At 46.7% G+C, this 20,496-nt stretch overlaps 1 pseudogene; it reads left to right on the plus strand.

Moving 5' to 3' along the window:
* LOC125555403 overlaps positions 1–20,059 on the plus strand; it is a 37,588-nt pseudogene extending 17,529 nt beyond the window's left edge.
* The last annotated feature ends 437 nt before the right edge of the window (positions 20,060–20,496 follow it).

The raw sequence follows: 20,496 nt of genomic DNA on the forward strand, positions 1-20,496 counted from the left end.
AGTCTGCGATTTACAGCAAGTAGGCATCTAAATGCAACGAAATGAACTTGCTACAGCACTCAAACATGGCATCAAAATACATGGCAGGGAAGCATTCAAGATGCTTAACAAAAGTCTAGCACTGAGCTACGGCCAATTCATCCATTAACAGGTTCAAACAAGCATGGCAAAAACGCAAATGGAAAACAGATCTCAGACTTAGTGAAATTAACACTTGTCTGAAATTTCAGATCATATAGCCCTATTCGGAGCAACAAACCAACATGCTAGAGGACCTGATTATGATAAATAAGAACATGTCATGGAGCTACTCAACAAGCTTAACAAAAGTCCCTTAGTGACCTTGAGCCAAAAGGGGTCTGAAAATATACTAACAAGCACACGAACATAGCAAAAACATAATCAGTTTTCAGACTTGGTGAAAAACTGACACATGCTGAAATATAACTCAAGTAGGCATGTTTACGAGCTTGATGCTCTCACTACGGTGCAAGTCATGCCAAGGCAAGCATACATCCATTAAGAAGGCACAAAATTCAAGCTAGACATAGCAAGAACAATAGTATAGCATGCACGGATCAACTACAACATCACCGGCAAAATTGCAAACGAGTTGACAATCTGCCCAGTTTCACAACGAAGCAAAAGTAGAGCTCGATTGACTCAAGCTAGGGTGCTCCATAATTGCAAGCAAAGACATGGATGGATAGAGAACTACAATATTAACAAAACTCCTTTACTGATCATCCTCAAAAGAGGCACGGATCACTAGGAAACAACACGAACATATGGCATCGTGAACTAAACAATCCCAGGACTTAGTGAAAACGCTAAGTCCCTGAAAACAGAATTACCGGGTGCCTCACTTTGCAAGCTTTCACTAGGCACCACACACATCACAAAAATACATGGGTTGCACCTCTGGAAAGATGACAAAACCTTTAACAAAACATATGTATAACTCATGGGCATATCATGCACACAACAATCATGGCAAAACTGACAAATGTCTAAGATGAAGTAGTAGATCTGACAATTAACTCAAGTAGCCCTCTTCTAACAGCATTTCGGGCATCAAGATGACCTCAAATGAAAATGATGCAATGGAATAAAACGATGTACTCTCTGAGACGAACATTTTGATATGCTATATGCCAAAAACGGAGTTACGATGATGAAGTTATCACAGGTCAAAGTATGCCAAAAATAACATGGAGGAGAGGGAAAAAATCAACCCTAGATCTCAGATCTGAGATCTTGCACTGTAGCCACTTCACGCGCGACGAGGATGGCTGGCCGGAGTCGCGGCTCTCGCCGGAGAAAGGGGAACCGGTCGGAGCTGGGACCGTCGCCGGACTTGGACGACGGAGCGGGCGACGAGGGGGCGGCGGACGGTGGCGGTGGGTGGCGCCAGAGCGAGTCGGCGAAGGGGCGACGAGGCGGCGTGTGCTGCGGCGGCCGGTGGCGAGGTCGCTCGCGGCGGCCGGCAACAGAGGCGGCGGGGCGCTGGGTTGCCACGGGCGATGAAGAAGATGGCGCGGGCGGCGGGAGGAGATGGGCCGGGGAGGGCCGCGGTCGGGCCCCGCGGGCCGGCGCTGTTGGAGGCGGCGGCGCGCCACGTGGCGATCGCGGAGAGGGCGACGGCGGTGTCCGGCACGCGGACGGACGTGTCCGGCGCGCAGATGAGGAGCGGAGCTAGGGTTAGGGTGGTTTGGATCCGGAATTTCGGGGAGAGGCCTTTATATAGGCATAGAGGGAGCTAGGAGAGTCCAAATGAGGTGTGGTTTTCGGCCACGCGATCGTGATCGAACGCTCTAGGTGATGGAGCAGAGTTAGGTGGGTTTTGGGCCAAATTGGAGGGGTGTTGGGCTGCAACACACACGAGGCCTTTTCGGTCCCTCGGTTAACCGTTGGAGTATCAAACGAAGTCCAAATGATACGAAACTTGACAGGCGGTCTACCGGTAGTAAACTAAGGCCGCTTGGCAAGTCTCGGTCCAATCCGGAAATGTTTAATCCCCACACACGGAAGAAAGGTAGAATTGACCACCGGAGGAGAACGAAGCGCCGGAATGCAAAACGGACAACGGGAAAAATGCTCGAATGCATGAGACGAACACGTATGCCAATGCAATGCACATGATGACATGATATGAGATGCATGACAACGATAACAACACACGGAGACAAAAACCCGAACCCGAGAAAATAAATATAACTTAACGCCGGAAACGGCAAGAGTTGGAGTACAAATTGGGAAAGTTACATCCGGGGTGTTACAACACTCCACCACTACGAAAGGATCTCGTCCCGAGATCTAGGACTGAAAGAACGCCGGGTACTCAGAACGGAGGTGATCCTCGCGTTCCCAGGTAGCTTCACGGTCGGAATGGTGTGACCACTTGACTTTGAGAAATTTGATCGACTTGTTGTGAGTGTTGCGTTCAGTCTCTTCAAGAATAGCAACTGGGTGCTCACGATAAGAGAGATCTTCTTGGAGCTCAATGTCCTCGAAGTTCACGGTGCGGTCAGGCGTCTTGAAGCACTTTCGAAGCTGAGAGACATGGAACACGTCATGAACATTTGCAAAGTTTGAAGGAAGCTCGAGTTGATAGGCGAGATCGCCTCTCTTGCTGACAATCTTGAAAGGTCCCACATATCTAGGGGCAAGCTTCCCTTTGATACCGAAGCGACGAGTACCTTTCATAGGAGAGACGCGGAGGTAAACATGATCTCCGATCTCGAAAGCCAAATCACGGTGCTTACTATCATAGTAGCTCTTCTGGCGGGATTGGGCTGCTTTGAGGTTATCACGAATGACTTTGCACATTTCCTCTGCCTCTGTGATTAAGTCATTACCCAAAAGCTGACGTTCACCGGTTTCAGACCAGTTGAGAGGGGTACGGCACTTCCTACCATACAGAATTTCAAATGGGGCCTTGCCCGAACTTGCTTGAAAACTGTTGTTGTAGGAGAATTCAGCATAAGGAAGAAAATCCTCCCACTTCATGCCGAAGGAGATCACACAAGCCCTGAGCATATCTTCAAGAATCTGGTTGACACGCTCGACTTGGCCGCTTGTTTGTGGATGGAAAGCTGTGCTGAAGCGGATGTTGGTGCCCATGGCCTTCTGAAAAGAATCCCAAAACTTGGAGGTAAAGATGCTGCCACGGTCTGAAGATATCACTTGAGGAATACCGTGCAGAGAGACAATTCGAGAGGTATAGAGTTCCGCCAATTGAGCTGCAGTGATCGACTCTTTGATAGGCAGAAAGTGAGCCACTTTGGTGAGTTTATCGATGACAACGAATATAGCATCATTGCCACGCTTGGACTTTGGAAACCCAGTCATGAAGTCCATTTCAATGTGGTCAAACTTCCATTCTGGAATGGAAAGAGGTTGGAGGAGACCAACTGGCCTTTGGTGTTCTGCCTTCACACTTCTACAGACATCACATTCATTCACGAATTGAGCAATCTCGCGCTTCATTCGAGTCCACCAATAAGCCTGCTTAAGGTCCTGATACATCTTCGTGCTCCCAGGGTGGATGGGAAGGAGAGAATTGTGAGCCTCGTTCATGATCACTTTACGAAGTTCACCTTTGGGTACAACAATTCGATCCTCGAAGAAGAGAGTATCCTTGTCATCAAGGCGGTAGCACTTGTACTTGGGTTGACTCTTGGTAATCCCAATCTTCACCTTTTTCACCATAGCATCAAGAAGCTGGGCTTGGCGAATCTGGTCTTCCAAGGTAGGAGAGACTTGAAGGTTGGCGAGGAAACCTTGAGGAACAACTTGCAGATTAAGTTTGCGGAAAGCTTCACAAAGCTCGGGTTGATAAGGCTTAAGAATCAGACTGTTGCAGTAAGCCTTTCTGCTCAAAGCATCAGCAATCACATTGGCCTTGCCTAGAGTATACTCAATACTCGGATTATACTCTTGAATCATTTCGACCCATCGAGTTTGCCTGAGGTTGAGATTAGGCTGAGTAAAGATGTACTTGAGACTCTTGTGATCAGTGAAAATGTCCACTTTTCTTCCCAATAGAAGATGTCTCCAAGTCAACAGAGCATGCACAACTGCCGCCAACTCGAGATCATGAGTGGGGTAGTTCTTCTCATTAGGCTTCAACTGGCGAGAGGTATAAGCAACAACTTTCTTCTCTTGCATCAACACTGCGCCAAGACCTTGGAGAGAGGCATCACAAAAGACCTCGTACGGTTTGGATTCATCAGGCGGAGTCAGAACTGGAGCAGTGATCAACTTCTCTTTCAAAGTGTTGAAAGCAATATCACACTCCGGAGACCAAACGTACTTGACGTGCTTCTGAAGAAGATTTGAGAGAGGCTTCGCGATCTTAGAAAAGTTTTCAACGAATCTTCGGCAATAGCTTGCGAGACCGAGGAAACTGCGGAGTTGCTTCACGTTCTGAGGAGGTTCCCAATTCACAATTGCAGACACCTTCTCAGGATTCACGGCAATGCCCTTGGCAGAGATGATATGACCAAGATAAAGAACCTCATCGAGCCAAAATTCACACTTGCAGAACTTGGCGTAGAACTGGTGTTCCCTGAGCTTATCAAGCACCAAACGCAAGTGTTTGGCATGATCTTTCTTGTTCTTCGAGAAAACCAGAATGTCGTCGAGATAGACCAAAACGAAGTCATTGGTGTAGGCGTTGAAGATGAATTTCATCATGCGAGAGAAAGTCGGAGGAGCGTTGACGAGGCCAAAAGACATGACAATGTATTCATATGAACCAAAGCTTGTCCTGAAAGCTGTCTTGGGAATATCTTGCTCACGAATACGAATCTGATGATAACCCATACGGAGATCAAGCTTGGAGAATACTTGAGCACCTTTGAGTTGTTCGAACAGCTCATTGATGTTGGGAAGTGGGTATTTGTTCTTGATGGTCTTCTTGTTCAATGGACGGTAATCAACACAAAGTTGGTCCGATCCATCCTTCTTCTTCACAAAAAGAACACCACAACCCCACGGAGAAGAACTAGGCCGGATGAGACCCATTCTCTCTTGCTCATCGAGTTGTTTCTTCAGCTCCTTCAACTCTTCAGGTCCGAGCTTGTAAGGACGCTTGCACACAGGTTCCGTACCAGGCTCAAGATCAATGACGAATTCAACTGGCCGGTGCGGAGGCATTCCTGGAAGCTCTTCTGGAAAGACGTCTTGATATTCGCAAACGACTGGAATTTGCGAGATAGCATCGAGTTCACCATTCTCATTGAGAGAAAACAGACGGATGGTATCATCACGAGCGGCAAAGACAATTACATCCTCAGACGAATGAGTCAACTGTATCTGCCTGGCTGCACAATCAAGCTGAGCCTTGTGCTTAGAAAGCCAATCCATTCCGATAATAAGATCAATATCCGAGTCACCAAGAACCGTAGGAGAAGATAGAAACTTGTAGTCGCCCAAAGTGATAGTAACATCCGGAGCAATGGAGTTAGCATGCATGCGCCTACCAGGAGAGACAACTGCTAATGGACTAGGCAAAATTTGCTAAGCCAAACCATGCTTAGATGAAAACGGTGTCGAGATGAAACAATGCGATGCACCAGTGTCAAAAAGAACTTTTGTGGGAACATCATTAATAGGAAGGTTACCCATAATCACATCTGATGAGTCCTCTGCCTGAGCTGCATTCATCAAGTTGACCTTGGCGTGCTTGGGGTTATGCTTGACCACAGCTGTACTTGTCGATCTCACAGGAGGAGGAGGAGGAAGACGCCTCTGGTTGAAACACTTGTTGGCATAGTGACCCTTTTCTTGGCACTTGTTGCACGTGACCTCTGAAAGCGGACGGTGGTACGGAGCACTCAATCTTGGAGGTTGAGACGAAGACTTGTTCTGAAAGCCAAGGTTGGGTGGGTGGGAAGAACCAATGCCACCTTTGCTCTTCTGCTGATACGGCTGACGAAACGGAGGAGGAGGAAGCCAATACTTCTGCTGCTTGGCCACTTGAGTAGAGGAAGAAGGAGTAGCATCTCTGACTCGCTTCTTGGAAGCATCACACCTCAACTGAGCAGCCTCTTGCTTCAGTGCCATGTTGTAGAACTCATCGTACCTCAACGGCTCAAAGAGAAGAAGAGCGAGCTGAATTTCTTCTCTGAGACCACCCCTGAACTGGTATATCATGCTCTTCTCATCAGGTACGTCCTGCTTGGCAAAGCGGGCGAGCTTCTGGAACAACTTGTTGTAGTCATAGAAAGACAAAGAGCCTTGCTTCAAGTTGCGGAATTCCTGACGCTTACTTTCAACCACACATTGAGGGATGTGATGAGCTCGGAAATCTTGACGGAAATCATCCCAAGTGATCACACATCCACCTCTGGAATCCTTGTACTGCTGGAACCATTCTGCAGCTTGATCTTTGAGTTGGAAGGAAGCGAACTTGACGAAATCTTCAGGCCTGACGTTGCTGCACTCAAAATGCTTACACAGATCCACAAGCCAATCGTCAGCATCGGATGCCTCAACACAATTGCTGAACGTCTTTGGCCCATTAGCAAGGAACTGGTTCAGTGTAGCAAAGTGATTCTGATTGCTGCCTTGATTCCCTTGACTGCCTTGATTGCGCTCTTGGAGGATTTGCATGATCAACTGTGTGTTTGCATTGGTTGCGACCATCACAGCTTGCCATGCCTCCGGAGGAGGTGGAGGTGTTGGCGGATCTTGATTTTGATTCTGACCGGTGCTCTTAGCGGGAGCCATCCTGAAGAGGTTGACCACCGTTAGCACATAGACAGATAAATGAAGCTGAAACCAACGGAATGAAAATTGCAACCTAAAGTCTTCACATCTGAACAAAATGAACGAATGCATTTCTCTTGAAGTGGTCACATATCCATAAATTGCGAAGCCACGTAGAATGAAGGTAGATAAATAAATCAACAAGGTACGGCTCAAGAACGAGTAATCAGTAAGAAATCCCAATCTCAAACCAATATCCGTGGAAGAAGAACTAGAGCTACAAGAATTCCCACCTATGAAACTCCCGAGCCTTTCCGGTTATGCAATCGGGTGTTGGGGATACAGGGAAAGCATAATATCTCACCAAAATCTAGCAAATCCTACATCCAGCTGTATCCATCCTTCAACACATAACCAAGAAAAACTTCGGAAACCATCTACCCCAACCTTCGAAAAACATCCGTTATACAAGTTATGGCGATACTCCCGAACTCCCGCCCCAGTACTGGGTGGCGTCGAGGTTATCTCACCAACGAACTGCATAAAATAGATTTACGATGTCGGCGTACTAAACTCAAGTATTCCAGAATTGCAACGATAAAATTATGATGACAACACCTCAGAGCTCAACTCCCCGGGACACTTCCACTAAACCCCTGACAGGAGGCACCAAGACAATGTTCTCATCATAAAACAATCGGAACGATTCCAAGATACCCGCGTGATCCTAAATTTTTTTTAGTGAAATTTGAGAAGAGAAGACTCAAAACTCTACGTCAGGATGCCTTACCAGAGCGATGAGGAGACTGGGAAGTAAAAAGAATTCCTAACTCTCCGATATATAATTCCTAAATGACTCAAAACATTTTTCTAGACACAACTCGGCTGCTAAAAACAATCAAGCAATGGGGCTCCTAAGGTCGGGGAAGGCTCTGATTACCAAATTGTAACACCCTCGATGCGACTATATCTCCCACGTGTCGAGGCACGACTTAGAGGCATAATCGCATTGAAGGCATATGTCGCAAGTCAGGTAATCATCACAAACATCCCATGTAATATAGATAAATAAAAGGGATAACATAGTTGGCTTACACTCGCCACGTCAATCAAGTACAAAAATAACATACATCATCCAAACACTCATGGCCCGACTACGGCACCAAAATAGAAGAAAACCCAACATGCGACACGGTCCCGATCACCCCAACTGGGCACCACTACTGATCATCAGGAAAAGAGACATAGTAATGCTGAGAGTCCTCGTCGAACTCCCACTTGAGCTCGTACGCGTCACCTCGAGCGGAATCACCTGGACCTGCATCTGGTGTAATAGTAATCTGTGAGCCACAGGGACTCAGCAATCTCGCACCCTCACGATCAAGACTATTTAAGCTTAATAGGTAGGGTAAGATAAAAATATGTGGAGCTGCAGCAAGCGACTAGCATATATGGTGGCTAACTTATTCACAAAAGAGAGCGAGAAGAGGAGGCAAAGCGCGAGCGAGAAACTAGAGAGCACCCTGCGCAAACATTACTCCAACACCGTGTCCACTTCCCGGACTCTGCCGAGAAGAGGCCATCACGGTAACACATACAGTTGATTCATTTTAATTAAATTAAGGTTCAAGTTATCTACAACCGGACATTAACAAATTCCCATCTGCCCATAACCGCAGGCACGGCTTTCGAAAGTTCAATCCCTGCAGGGGAGTCCCAACTTAGCCCATGACAAGCTCTCACGGTCAACGAAGGAATAGACCTCCTCCCAAGATGTTCCGATCAGACTCGGTATCTCGGTAATTCAAGACACTTCGACAGGTTAAAACAAGACCAGCAACACCGCCCGAATGTGCCGACAAATCCCGATAGGAGCTGCACATATCTCTTTCTCAGGGCACACTCAGATTGTCCTAGGTACGGGTAGGCCAGCCCAGAGTTGCCCCTGGTGGCCACCAGCAGCTGACAGGTGGACCAACACTCAGAGGAGCACTGGCCCGGGGGGGTTTAAATAAGATGACCCTCGGGCTCCGGAAACCCAAGGGAAAAAGAGGCTAGGTGGCAAATGGTAAAACCAAGGTTGCGCATTGCTGGAAAAGCTTTAATCAAGGCGAACTATCAAGGGGTTCCCATTATAACCCAACCGCGTAAGGAACGCAAAATCCGGGAACATAACACCGATATGACGGAAACTAGGGCGGCAAGAGTGGAACAAAACACTAGGCGAGAGGCCGAGCCTTCCACCCTTAACCAAGTATATAGATGCATTAAGATAACATAGCAATATAATGATATCCCAACAAGTAAATAGATGTTCCAACAAGGAACGACCTTCAATCTTTACCTGCAACTAGCAACGCTATAAGAAGGGCTGAGCAAAGCGGTAACATAGCCAATCAACGGTTTGCTAGGACATGGTGGGTTAGAGGTTTAACATGGCAATTTGGGAGGCTGACAAGCAAAAGGTAGGCATCGTAGCATTGCCATAGCAAAGAGCGAGCAAACTAGCATAGCAAAGATAGTAGTGATTTCGAGGGTATGATCATCTTGCCTGCAAAGTTGTCAGAGTTGACTGGATCCTCGAAATCAAACTCAACGGGCTCCTCGTTAGCGAACTCGTCTCCCGGCTCTACCCAAACAAGACAAACAAGCAACAAGGATACAATCAACCACGTGCAAGCCCAAACAATAAGATGCAATGATGATATGCTATGCGGGATGCGATGCGGGATGCAAAATGCAAGATATGACAGGAAATGCATGAACCTGGCCTCAACTTGGAAAACCAAGTGTGCCACTGGAAATATGAGATGAAATCGCTTGAAAACGATATAAAGATCGCCGGAATCGGAGTTACGGTTTGGAAATGGCAAGCGATTCAAAATTGGCACCGGTCTGCGATTTACAGCAAGTAGGCATCTAAATGCAACAAAATGAACTTGCTACAGCACTCAAACATGGCATCAAAATACATGGCAGGGAAGCATTCAAGATGCTTAACAAAAGTCTAGCACTGAGCTACGGCCAATTCATCCATTAACAGGTTCAAACAAGCATGGCAAAAACGCAAATGGAAAACAGATCTCAGACTTAGTGAAATTAACACTTGTCTGAAATTTCAGATCATATAGCCCTCTTCGGAGCAACAAAACAACATGCTACAGGACCTGATTATGACAAAGAAGAACATGGCATGGAGCTACTCAACAAGCTTAACAAAAGTCCCTTAGTGACCTTGAGCCAAAAGGGGTCTGAAAATATACTAACAAGCACACGAACATAGCAAAAACATAATCAGTTTTCAGACTTGGTGAAAAACTGACACATGCTGAAATATAACTCAAGTAGGCATGTTTACGAGCTTGATGCTCTCACTACGGTGCAAGTCATGCCAAGGCAAGCATACATCCATTAAGAAGGCACAAAATGCAAGCTAGACATGGCAAGAACAATAGCATAGCATGCACGGATCAACTACAACATCACCCGTAAAATTGCAAACGAGTTGACAATCTGCCCAGTTTCACAACGAAGCAAAAGTAGAGCTCGATTGACTCAAGCTAGGATGCTCCATAATTGCAAGCAAAGACATGGATGGATAGAGAACTACAATATTAATAAAACTCCTTTACTGATCATCCTCAAAAGAGGCACGGATCACTAGGAAACAACACGAACATATGGCATCGTGAACTAAACAATCCCAGGACTTAGTGAAAACGCCAAGTCCCTGAAAACAGAATTACCGGGTGCCTCACTTTGCAAGCTTGCACTAGGCACCACACACATCACAAAAATACATGGGTTGCACCTCTGGAAAGATGACAAAACCCTTAACAAAACATATGTAGAACTCATGGGCATATCATGCACACAACAATCATGGCAAAAATGACAAATGTCTAAGATGAAGTAGTAGATCTGACAATTAACTCAAGTAGCCCTCTTCTAACAGCATTTCGGGCATCAAGATGACCTCAAATGAAAATGATGCAATGGAATGAAATGATGTACTCTCTGAGACGAACATTTTGATATGCTATATGCCAAAAACGGAGTTACGATGATGAAGTTATCACAGGTCAAAGTATGCCAAAAATAACATGGAGGAGAGGGAAAAAATCAACCCTAGATCTCAGATCTGAGATCTTGCACTGTAGCCACTGCACGCGCAACGAGGATGGCCGGCCGGAGTCACGGCTCTCGCAGGAGAAAGGGGAACCGGCCGGAGCTGGGACCGTCGCCGGACTTGGACGGCGGAGCGGGCGACGAGGGGGCGGCGGACGGCGGCGGTGGGCGGCGTCGGAGCGAGTCGGTGAAGGGGTGACGAGGCGGCGGTGTGCTGCGGCGGCCGGCGGCGAGGTCGCTCGCGGCGGCCGGCAACAGAGGCGGCGGGGCGCTGGGTCGCCGCGGGCGATGAAGAAGATGGCGCGGGCGGCGGGAGGAGATGGGCCGGGGAGGGCCGCGGTCGGGCCCCGCAGGCCGGCGCGGTGGGAGGCGGCGGCGGTGTCCGGCGCGCCGACGGACATGTCCGGCGCGCAGATGAGGAGCGGAGCTATGGTTAGGTTGGTTTGGATCCGGAATTTCGGGGAGAGGCCTTTATATAGGCATAGAGGGAGCTAGGAGAGTCCAAATGAGGTGCGGTTTTCGGCCACGCGATCGTGATCGAACGCTCTAGGTGATGGAGCAGAGTTAGGTGGGTTTTGGGCCAAATTGGAGGGGTGTTGGGCTGCAACACACACGAGGCCTTTTCGGTCCCTCGGTTAACCGTTGGAGTATCAAACGAAGTCCAAATGATACGAAACTTGACAGGCGGTCTACCGGTAGTAAACCAAGGCCGCTTGGCAAGTCTCGGTCCAATCCGGAAATGTTTAATCCCCACACACGAAAGAAAGGTAGAATTGACCACCGGAGGAGAACGAAGCGCCGGAATGCAAAACGGACAACAGGGAAAATGCTCGAATGCATGAGACAAACACGTATGCCAATACAATGCACATGATGACATGATATGAGATGCATGACAACGATAACAACACATGGAGATGAAAAACCCGAACCCGAGAAAATAAATATAACTTAACGCCGGAAATGGCAAGAGTTGGAGTACAAATTGGGAAAGTTACATCCGGGGTGTTACAGTCCGGAAACCCAACCTTCCACGGAATGGAGCCTGGCGTGCCTCGTGTCCGTACAGGGTGCTCAGGATTCCCGAGGGCCATTCTGAGCTCGTTGTTCTCTCTGTCTGGAAAGAACGTCCCTTGCTGCATTGCTTCGATATACTGCTGAAGCTTCCTGACTGGTATGTCCATTTGATCGTTCGTCCAAATGCACTTCCCTGTTACAGGGTCCAAGGTTCCGCCAGCCCCGAAGAACCAAGTCCGGCAACGGTCTGGCCAGTTAATTGTCTCTGGTTCGATCCCCTTATCAACCAGATCATTCTCAGTCTTGGCCCACTTAGGCCGGGCTATGAGGTAGCCACCTGACCCCGTGCGACGGTGATGCTTCTTCTTTGCAGCATTTTGCTTGTTTGTCGCCGACATCTTCTTACTCTTTTCCGATGTCTTGTGGGCCCCAAATGCGGGCCAGTGATCTCTGATCTTCTCATATCCGCCCTTGAATTCTGGTGTCTCTTTATTTTCAACAAACTTATTCAGCTCTTTCTTCCACCTCCTGAATAGTTCTGACATCCTCTTAAGAGCAAAAGACTTGATTAATTGCTCTTTAACTGTCTTCTCTGGATCATCCTCTGGTGGTAGGGTGAAATTTGACTTTAGCTCAGTCCAAAGATCATTTTTCTGCATATCATTGACATAAGACACCTCAGGGTCTTCTGTAGCCGGCTTTAACCATTGCTGGATTCTGATCGGGATCTTGTCCCTAACCAAAACCCCGCACTGAGCAACAAATGCGCTCTTTGTCTGGAGGGGTTCAATCGGTTGGCCGTCGGGCGCGATTGCTATGATCTCAAACTTTTCATCCGAGCTCAACTTTTTCTTCGGGCCTCGTCTCTTTACCGAAGTTGTGCTCGATTCGGAGGGCTAGAAAAAAGAACAAAGACTTAATTAATATGTGTACATACCAAAACAATGAATGCATTAATTAGCTAGTCAGAAGAAGCTTAACTAATATATATACCTGGCCGGACTCGGTTCGGTCACCGGAGACGTCATCACGGTCTCCTTGCACCGGCATTGGGTCACCGGAGCCGTCCTCACGGTCTCCTTCTTGCACCGGCATTAGGTCAGCGGAGCCATCATAATCATAGCCAGCTGCTTCCAGACCATCGGTGTCGTTGAGAAACAACGAGCAGACGACATCACTTCCTCATGCGATTATGTCCCCCAACAACTCTTCTTGTACTTCGTCTCGGGCGGTGTCCATAGTTTCTACAAATATTGACAACGTGGCAATTATTATTCAAACATGACAGATGGATATATTAGTGGCAAACGTAGAACTAATATTAATTAGTGGCCTCGACGCTGCTTCTCTAGGGTTTGGGGTGGCCTTGACAACGCTTCAAGGATAAAAAAAGAAGAGGAAGAAGAAAAAAAAGAGGAGAAGAAAGAATAGAGGAGATTCTTCTTCTCTATTCTTTCTTCTCCTCTTTTTTTCTTCTTCCTCTTCTTTTTTTATCCTCTTCTTCCTCTCATGTTTGACGACCCTCGACCCCTCGGCGACCCTAGACCCCCTCTCGACCCCCTCATGTCGAAGTTATCGGGTAGGGGGTATATCGACAACGACATACCCGATACATACATACATATCACATACATCCATACATATATGAACAAAATTAATATCTACTAATTAACAACCTAAATAAAAAAACTAATACATATAGGAAGAAGAAGAAAAAAGAAGAGAAGAAAGAATAGAGGAGAAGACTTCCTCTTCTTCCTCTCCTCTTCTTCTCCCTCTTCTTCCCCTTCTTCCTCGCCTCTCTCATGAATGTCCGACGTTCTCGACCCTTGACCCCCTAAACTAGTTCTCAACCCTCGACCCCCTAAACTAGTTCTCGACCCCCCCTCATGTCGAAGTTATCAGGGAGGGGGTATATCGACCCCCCCCCTCATGTCGAAGTTATCGGGGAGGGTTATATCGACCCCCCCTCCTGTCGAAGTTAACGGGGAGTGGGTATATCGACAATGACATGCATACATGGAAAAAAATGCTATCCATCTATACATACATAGCCACATACATATATACATGGAAATAATGCTATGAAAAATATATGAACAAAAAAATGCTATGAACAAAAAAAATAATACACATAAACAAAAAAATACATATATGAACAAAAAATGCTCTGAACAAAAAAATACACATATATGAACATCTATACATACATGTAGCCACATACATATATACATTATATATACGAACAAAAAATGAAAAAAATGATAAACCGGGGCAGCGGCGGCTCACAGCAGTGAGGTTGACCGGCGAGGGCGTCGGCGAGGGCGACGGCGAGGGCGTCGGCGATGGCGGCGGATGGCTCGGGGAGAGGGCTCGGGGAGGACGGCGAGATCGGGGGCGGCACGGGCTCGGGGCGGCGCGGGCTTGGGGACGACGGCTTATAGAGAATAGATGCGCTTATAGAGAAAATTCAACCTAAATTCATAGTAAATTTCTATGAATTTCAGAGAAATTTACTATGAATTTAGGTTGAACTTTTCTCTATTAGGGCATCTATTTTCACTTTGAGAGGAGCTCAACAAGGCAGAGAGGGAAGGGCTTATAAACCGGTGTGAGCCCCCTTCGATTGGCGAGGTGGGACTAAACTCTGCCCGCAACGAGGACCAACCCTTTAGTCCCGGTTTGTGGCACAAACCGGGACTAATGGTCATGGGCCACGGGCGAGGAGCAAAATTATAAACTTTCTGTTAGTGACATTAGTTTTAGAAAAATTATAAACTTTCTATTAGTGCCATTAGTTTTCAAATTTGAATAGTTAAAATTTGAATTCTTTGAAAATTGTTTGAATCACAAGTTTGTGATTAACTTTACTTTTTCCAGTTTTTTTGTTGTTTTTTGCATTATTTATTTTCTTTTGTTTTTTGCATTTTTTAATTCTTTTTGCTTTTAGGTCAGAAAAATTATAAACTTTCTGTTAGTGCCATCAGTTTTAGAAAAAATTATAACTTTCTGTTAGTGCCATTAGTTTTCAAATTTGAATAGTTAAAATTTGAATAATGGTATTACGAGGGTCGAACCATAAGATATTAAAGCATTTCAAATGAACTCTGAAAAAGTTGAAAGTTGGCATGGTATCATAATTTCACCCACATAGCATGTGCATGTACAAAACGGACAATGGTAGCATGTTCGTGTGTTACAAATAAGTTGGCATGGTATCATCATAATAGTTGTGGGAGAAAGTCTTCACTTTTTCTTCGCTTGTGTCATTTGCTTATTGCGCCATAACCATGGATAATCTTCATCGTTTATCAGGATGCTTGGGTCAGCCTTGACATTGAAGGGAGGAATTTCATGAAACTTTTCATAATCTTCAGACATGTCTGTCTTGCCGTCCACTCCTAGGATGTCCCTTTTTCCTGAAAGAACTATGTGGCGCTTTGGCTCATCGTATGATGTATTCGCTTCCTTATCTTTTCTTTTTCTCGGTTTGGTAGACATGTCCTTCACATAGATAACCTGTGCCACATCATTGGATAGGACGAACGGTTCGTCAGTGTACCCAAGATTTTTCAAATCCACTGTTGTCATTCCGTACTGTGGGTCTACCTGTACCCCGCCGCCTGACAGATTGACCCATTTGCACTTAAACAAAGGGACCTTAAAATCAGGTCCGTAGTCAAGTTCCCATATGTTCACTATGTAACCATAATATGTGTCATTTCCGCTCTCGGTTGCTGCATCAAAGCGGACACCACTGTTTTGGTTGGTGCTCTTTTGATCTTGGGCGATCGTGTAAAATGTATTCCCATTTATCTCGTATCCTTTGTAAGTCAATATAATCAAAGATGGTCCCCTGGACAACAAGTACAACTCATCACAAACAGTGTTGTCACCTTTGAGACGTGTTTCCAACCAACTGCTGAAAGTCCTGATGTGTTCACATGTAATCCAGTCGTCGCACTGCTCCGGGTGTTTGGAGCGCAGACTGTTCTTGTGTTCATCGACATACGGGGTCACCAAGGTAGAGTTCTGTAGAACTGTGTAGTGTGCTTGAGACCAAGAATATCCGTCCCTGCATATTATTGAGTCTCTTACAAGAGTGCCTTTTCCAGTCAGTCTCCCCTCATACCGCGATTTAGGGAGACCTATCTTCTTAAGGCCAGGAATGAAGTCAACACAAAACCCGATAACATTCTCTGTTTGATGGCCCATGGAGATGCTTCCTTTTGGCCTAGCGCGGTTACGGACATATTTCTTTAGGACTCCCATGAACCTCTCAAAGGGGAACATATTGTGTAGAAATACGGGCCCCAGGATGACAATCTCGTCGACTAGATGAACTAGGACGTGCGTCATGATATTGAAGAAGGATGGTGGGAACACCAGCTCGAAACTGACAAGACATTGCGCCACATCACTCCTTAGCCTTGGTACGATTTCTGGATCGATCACCTTCTGAGAGATTGCATTGAGGAATGCACATAGCTTCACAATGGCTAATCGGACGTTTTTTGGTAGAAGCCCCCTCAATGCAACCGGAAGCAGTTGCGTCATAATCACGTGGCAGTCATGAGACTTTAGGTTCTGAAACTTTTTCTCTGGCATATTTATTATTCCCTTTATATTCGACGACAAGCCAGTCGTGACCTTCATACTGAGCAGGCATTCAAAGAAGATTTCTTTCTCTTTTTTCGTAAGAGCGTAGCTGGCAGGACCTTTATACTGCTTCGGAGGCATGTCGTTTTTTTCGTGCAAACGTTGCAGGTCCTCCCGTGCCTCAGGTGTATCTTTTGTCTTCCCATACACGCCCAAGAAGCCTAGCAGGTTCACGCAAAGGTTCTTCGTCACGTGCATCACGTCGATTGAAGAGCGGACCTCTAGGTCTTTCCAGTAGGGTAGGTCCCAGAATATAGATTTCTTCTTCCACATGGGTGCGTGTCCCTCAGCGTCATTCAGAACAGGTAGTCCACCGAGACCCTTTCCAAATATTACGTGTAAATCATTGACCATAGCAAGTACGTGATCACCGATACGCATGGCGGGCTTCTTCCGGTGATCTGCCTCGCCTTTGAAATGCTTGCCTTTCTTTCGACATTGATGGTTGGTCGGAAGAAATCGACTATGGCCCAGTTACACATTCTTCCTGCATTTGTCCAGGTATATACTTTCAGTGTCATCTAAACAGTGCGTGCATGCGTGGTATTCTTTGTTTGTCTGTCCTGAAAGGTTACTGAGAGCGGGCCAATCGTTGATGGTCACGAACAGCAATGCCTTAAGGTTAAATTCCTCATGTCTGTGCTCATCCCACGTACGTACACCGTTTCCATTCCACAGCTGTAAAAGTTCTTCAACTAATGGCCTTAGGTACACATCAATGTCGTTGCCGGGTTGCTTAGGGCCTTGGATGAGAACTGGCATCATAATGAACTTCCGCTTCATGCACATCCAAGGAGGAAGGTTATACATACATATAGTCACGGGCCAGGTGTTGTGATTGCTGCTCTGCTCCCCGAAAGGATTAATGCCATCCGCGCTTTCATTATGATGTGTGTGAAACTCATCCCAGTACTTTCTCTCAATTTTTCTCCACTGCGACCCGTCAGCGGGTGCTCTCAACTTCCCATCTTTCTTTCGGTTCTCACTGTGCCATCGCATCAACTTGGCATGCTCTTCGTTTTTGAACAGACGTTTCAACCGTGGTATTATAGGAGCATACCACATCACCTTCGCAGGAACCCTCTTCCTGGGGGGCTCGCCGTTAACATCACCAGGGTCATCTCGTCTGATCTTATACCGCAATGCACCGCATACCGGGCATGCGTTCAGATCCTTGTATGCATCGTGGTAGAGGATGCAGTCATTAGGGCATGCATGTATCTTCTCCACCTCCAATCCTAGAGGGCATACGACCTTCTTTGCTGCGTATGTACTGTCGGGCAATTCGTTATCCTTTGGAAGCTTCTTCTTCAATATTTTCAGTAGCTTCTCAAATCCTTTGTCAGCCACAGCATTCTCTGCCTTCCACTGTAGCAATTCCAGTACGGTACCGAGCTTTGTGTTGACATCTTCGCAATTGGGGTACAACCCTTTTTGTGATCCTCTAACATGGATCGAACTTCAGCTTCTCCTTTTGACTTTCGCATTGCGTCCTTGCATCGACAATGACCCGGCGGAGATCATCATCATCGGGCACATCGTCTGGTTCCTCTTGATCTTCAGCAGCTTCACCCGTTGCAGCATCATTGGGCACATCGTCTGGTTCCTCTTGATCTTCACCAGCTCCCCCCGTTGCAGCATCACCGTATTCAGGGGGCACATAGTTGTCATCATACTCTTCTTCTTCGTCGTCTTCCATCATAACCCCTATTTCTCCGTGCCTCGTCCAAACATTATAGTGTGGCATGAAACCCTTGTAAAGCAGGTGGGAGTGAAGGATTTTCTGGTTAGAGTAAGACCTCGTATTCCCACATTCAGTGCATGGACAACACATAAAACCATTCTGCTTGTTTGCCTCAGCCGCATCGAGAAACTCATGCACGCCCTTAATGTACTCGCAGGTGTGTCTGTCACCGTACATCCATTGTCGGTTCATCTGCGTGCATTATATATAATTAAGTGTCCAAATTAATAGAAGTTCATCATCACATTAAAACCAAAGTGCATACATAGTTCTCATCTAACAACATATAGCTCTCCAGAGCATCTAATTAATTAAACCATACATTGAAACTATGTAAAACATTTCAATGCGAAAACAAATGCGATCATAATCGCAACCAAGGTAACAATTGATCCAACGGCATAATGATACCAAGCCTCGGTATGAATGGCATATTTTCTAATCTTTCTAATCTTCAAGCGCATTGCATCCATCTTGATCTTGTGATCGTCGACGACATCCGCAACATGCAACTCCAATATCATCTTCTCCTCCTCAATTTTTTTATTTTTTCCTTCAACAAATTGTTTTCTTCTTCAACTAAATTTAACCTCTCGACAATAGGGTCGGTTGGCATTTCTGATTCACATACATCCTACATAAATAAAATCTATGTCACGTTGGTCGGCATAATTTTCATAAACAATAAATGAACCAATAGTTATAAAGATAATATATATACCATATCTGAATCATAGACAGGACGAGGGCCGACGGGGGCGGATACCAAAACCATCGCACTATATAAGATGCAATAATAAAAGTAAGAAAATAATACAAGTATCTATGTAAACATACAAGTAAGAATATTTTTCCTTTCAGAAAGAAGATAAGAACAAGAGGCTCACCACGGTGGTGCCAGCGATGAGCTCGGCGCGGGTGATCGATGGCGGTGAAGACGGGGACGGGGCGTGACGGACCGCTAAACCTAGACAAATATTGTGGAAAATGGAGCTTGGAGGTCGAGCTTGGAGAGGAGAAAGCTTAAGTAGTGTGGCTCGGGCATTCCATCGAACACCTTGTGTGCATAGGAGGTGAGCTAGAGCACCACCAAGCCCTCTCCCCCTCGGCCAGAAAAAAACAGAGCAGTGTGCTTTGCTCTTACGCGAGGGGGTATATATAGGCACTTCATTGGTCCCGGTTGGTGGCATGAACCGGGACTAAAGGGGAGCCTTTGGTCCCGGTTCAAGCCACCAACCGGGACCAATGGTGGTGGGCCAGGAGCGAGGCCCATCGGTCCCGGTTCATCCCACCAACCGGGACCAAAAAGTCCAGATGAACCGGGACCAATGGCCCACGTGGCCCAGCCGGCCCCCTGGGCTCATGAACCGGGACCAATGCCCCAATTGGTCCCGGTTCTGGACTGAACCGGGACTAATGGGATGATCCGGCCTGGACCAAAGCCCTGTTTTCTACTAGTGGCATGAACAAGGAGCACCGAGTATTGTGGCTGAGGAGCTTCCTGGCAGAGTACTACTACAATTTAACCAATGGTGGTTGGCAGTCAGTGACGAATCTACCACCCCTGCAGTTGAGAATGCACCAGTAGCGATGAGCAAAGTTGCTGGCAGCGAGCAGAGTGATGTGATTGATGGGGCGCGTCTGGATTTTAACTGCTGCTGGTTGGTGGTAATTATTTTGCAAGGTGATGTGACTGTAAAACAAACATTATATTTTTGCTGTTACAATCTATCTAGAACGCACCACAATCCTTGCTGGTAGTGCATCACTATGCTTATTGGCCTGTTTCAGGGATAGTATGCCTAGCTCTAGATTGAACAACCAAACTGTACGTGCTATTGGTAGAATCAAGTACTCTACCAGGTCTAGGCCGTAGGTGGTAAGGGAAGTATGGAGGATGGCGTGGCGAGGAACGGGCGCGCCGGCGGCAGGGCGCCGTCGCGAGCTAGGAGAAGGGCGGCGGCGGTTAGGGCTGTTGGCGGCTAGGGTTTCCGGCTCCTCGGGGAGCCGGGCAATAGGAGATAATATTCTTCTTATTGCTTGCTCTCAAACGATGTCTTACACGAGTATTTATAACTTTAGCCTAAGATAACTTGCCTAAGATAACTTGCCTAAGATAACTTGTGGGCCAAGCCCCTAATACTAATGCCCGGTGGGCCTCTTCCTAGTATAGACCAAACCGGTCATAACATCTCTCCCCGCCTGCGCAAACAGCTTGTCCTCGAGCTGAAAGT

The sequence above is a fragment of the Triticum urartu genome, chromosome 5 (genome assembly GCF_003073215.2).
Source record: "Triticum urartu cultivar G1812 chromosome 5, Tu2.1, whole genome shotgun sequence".
Classification (NCBI taxonomy): Eukaryota; Viridiplantae; Streptophyta; class Magnoliopsida; order Poales; family Poaceae; genus Triticum; species Triticum urartu.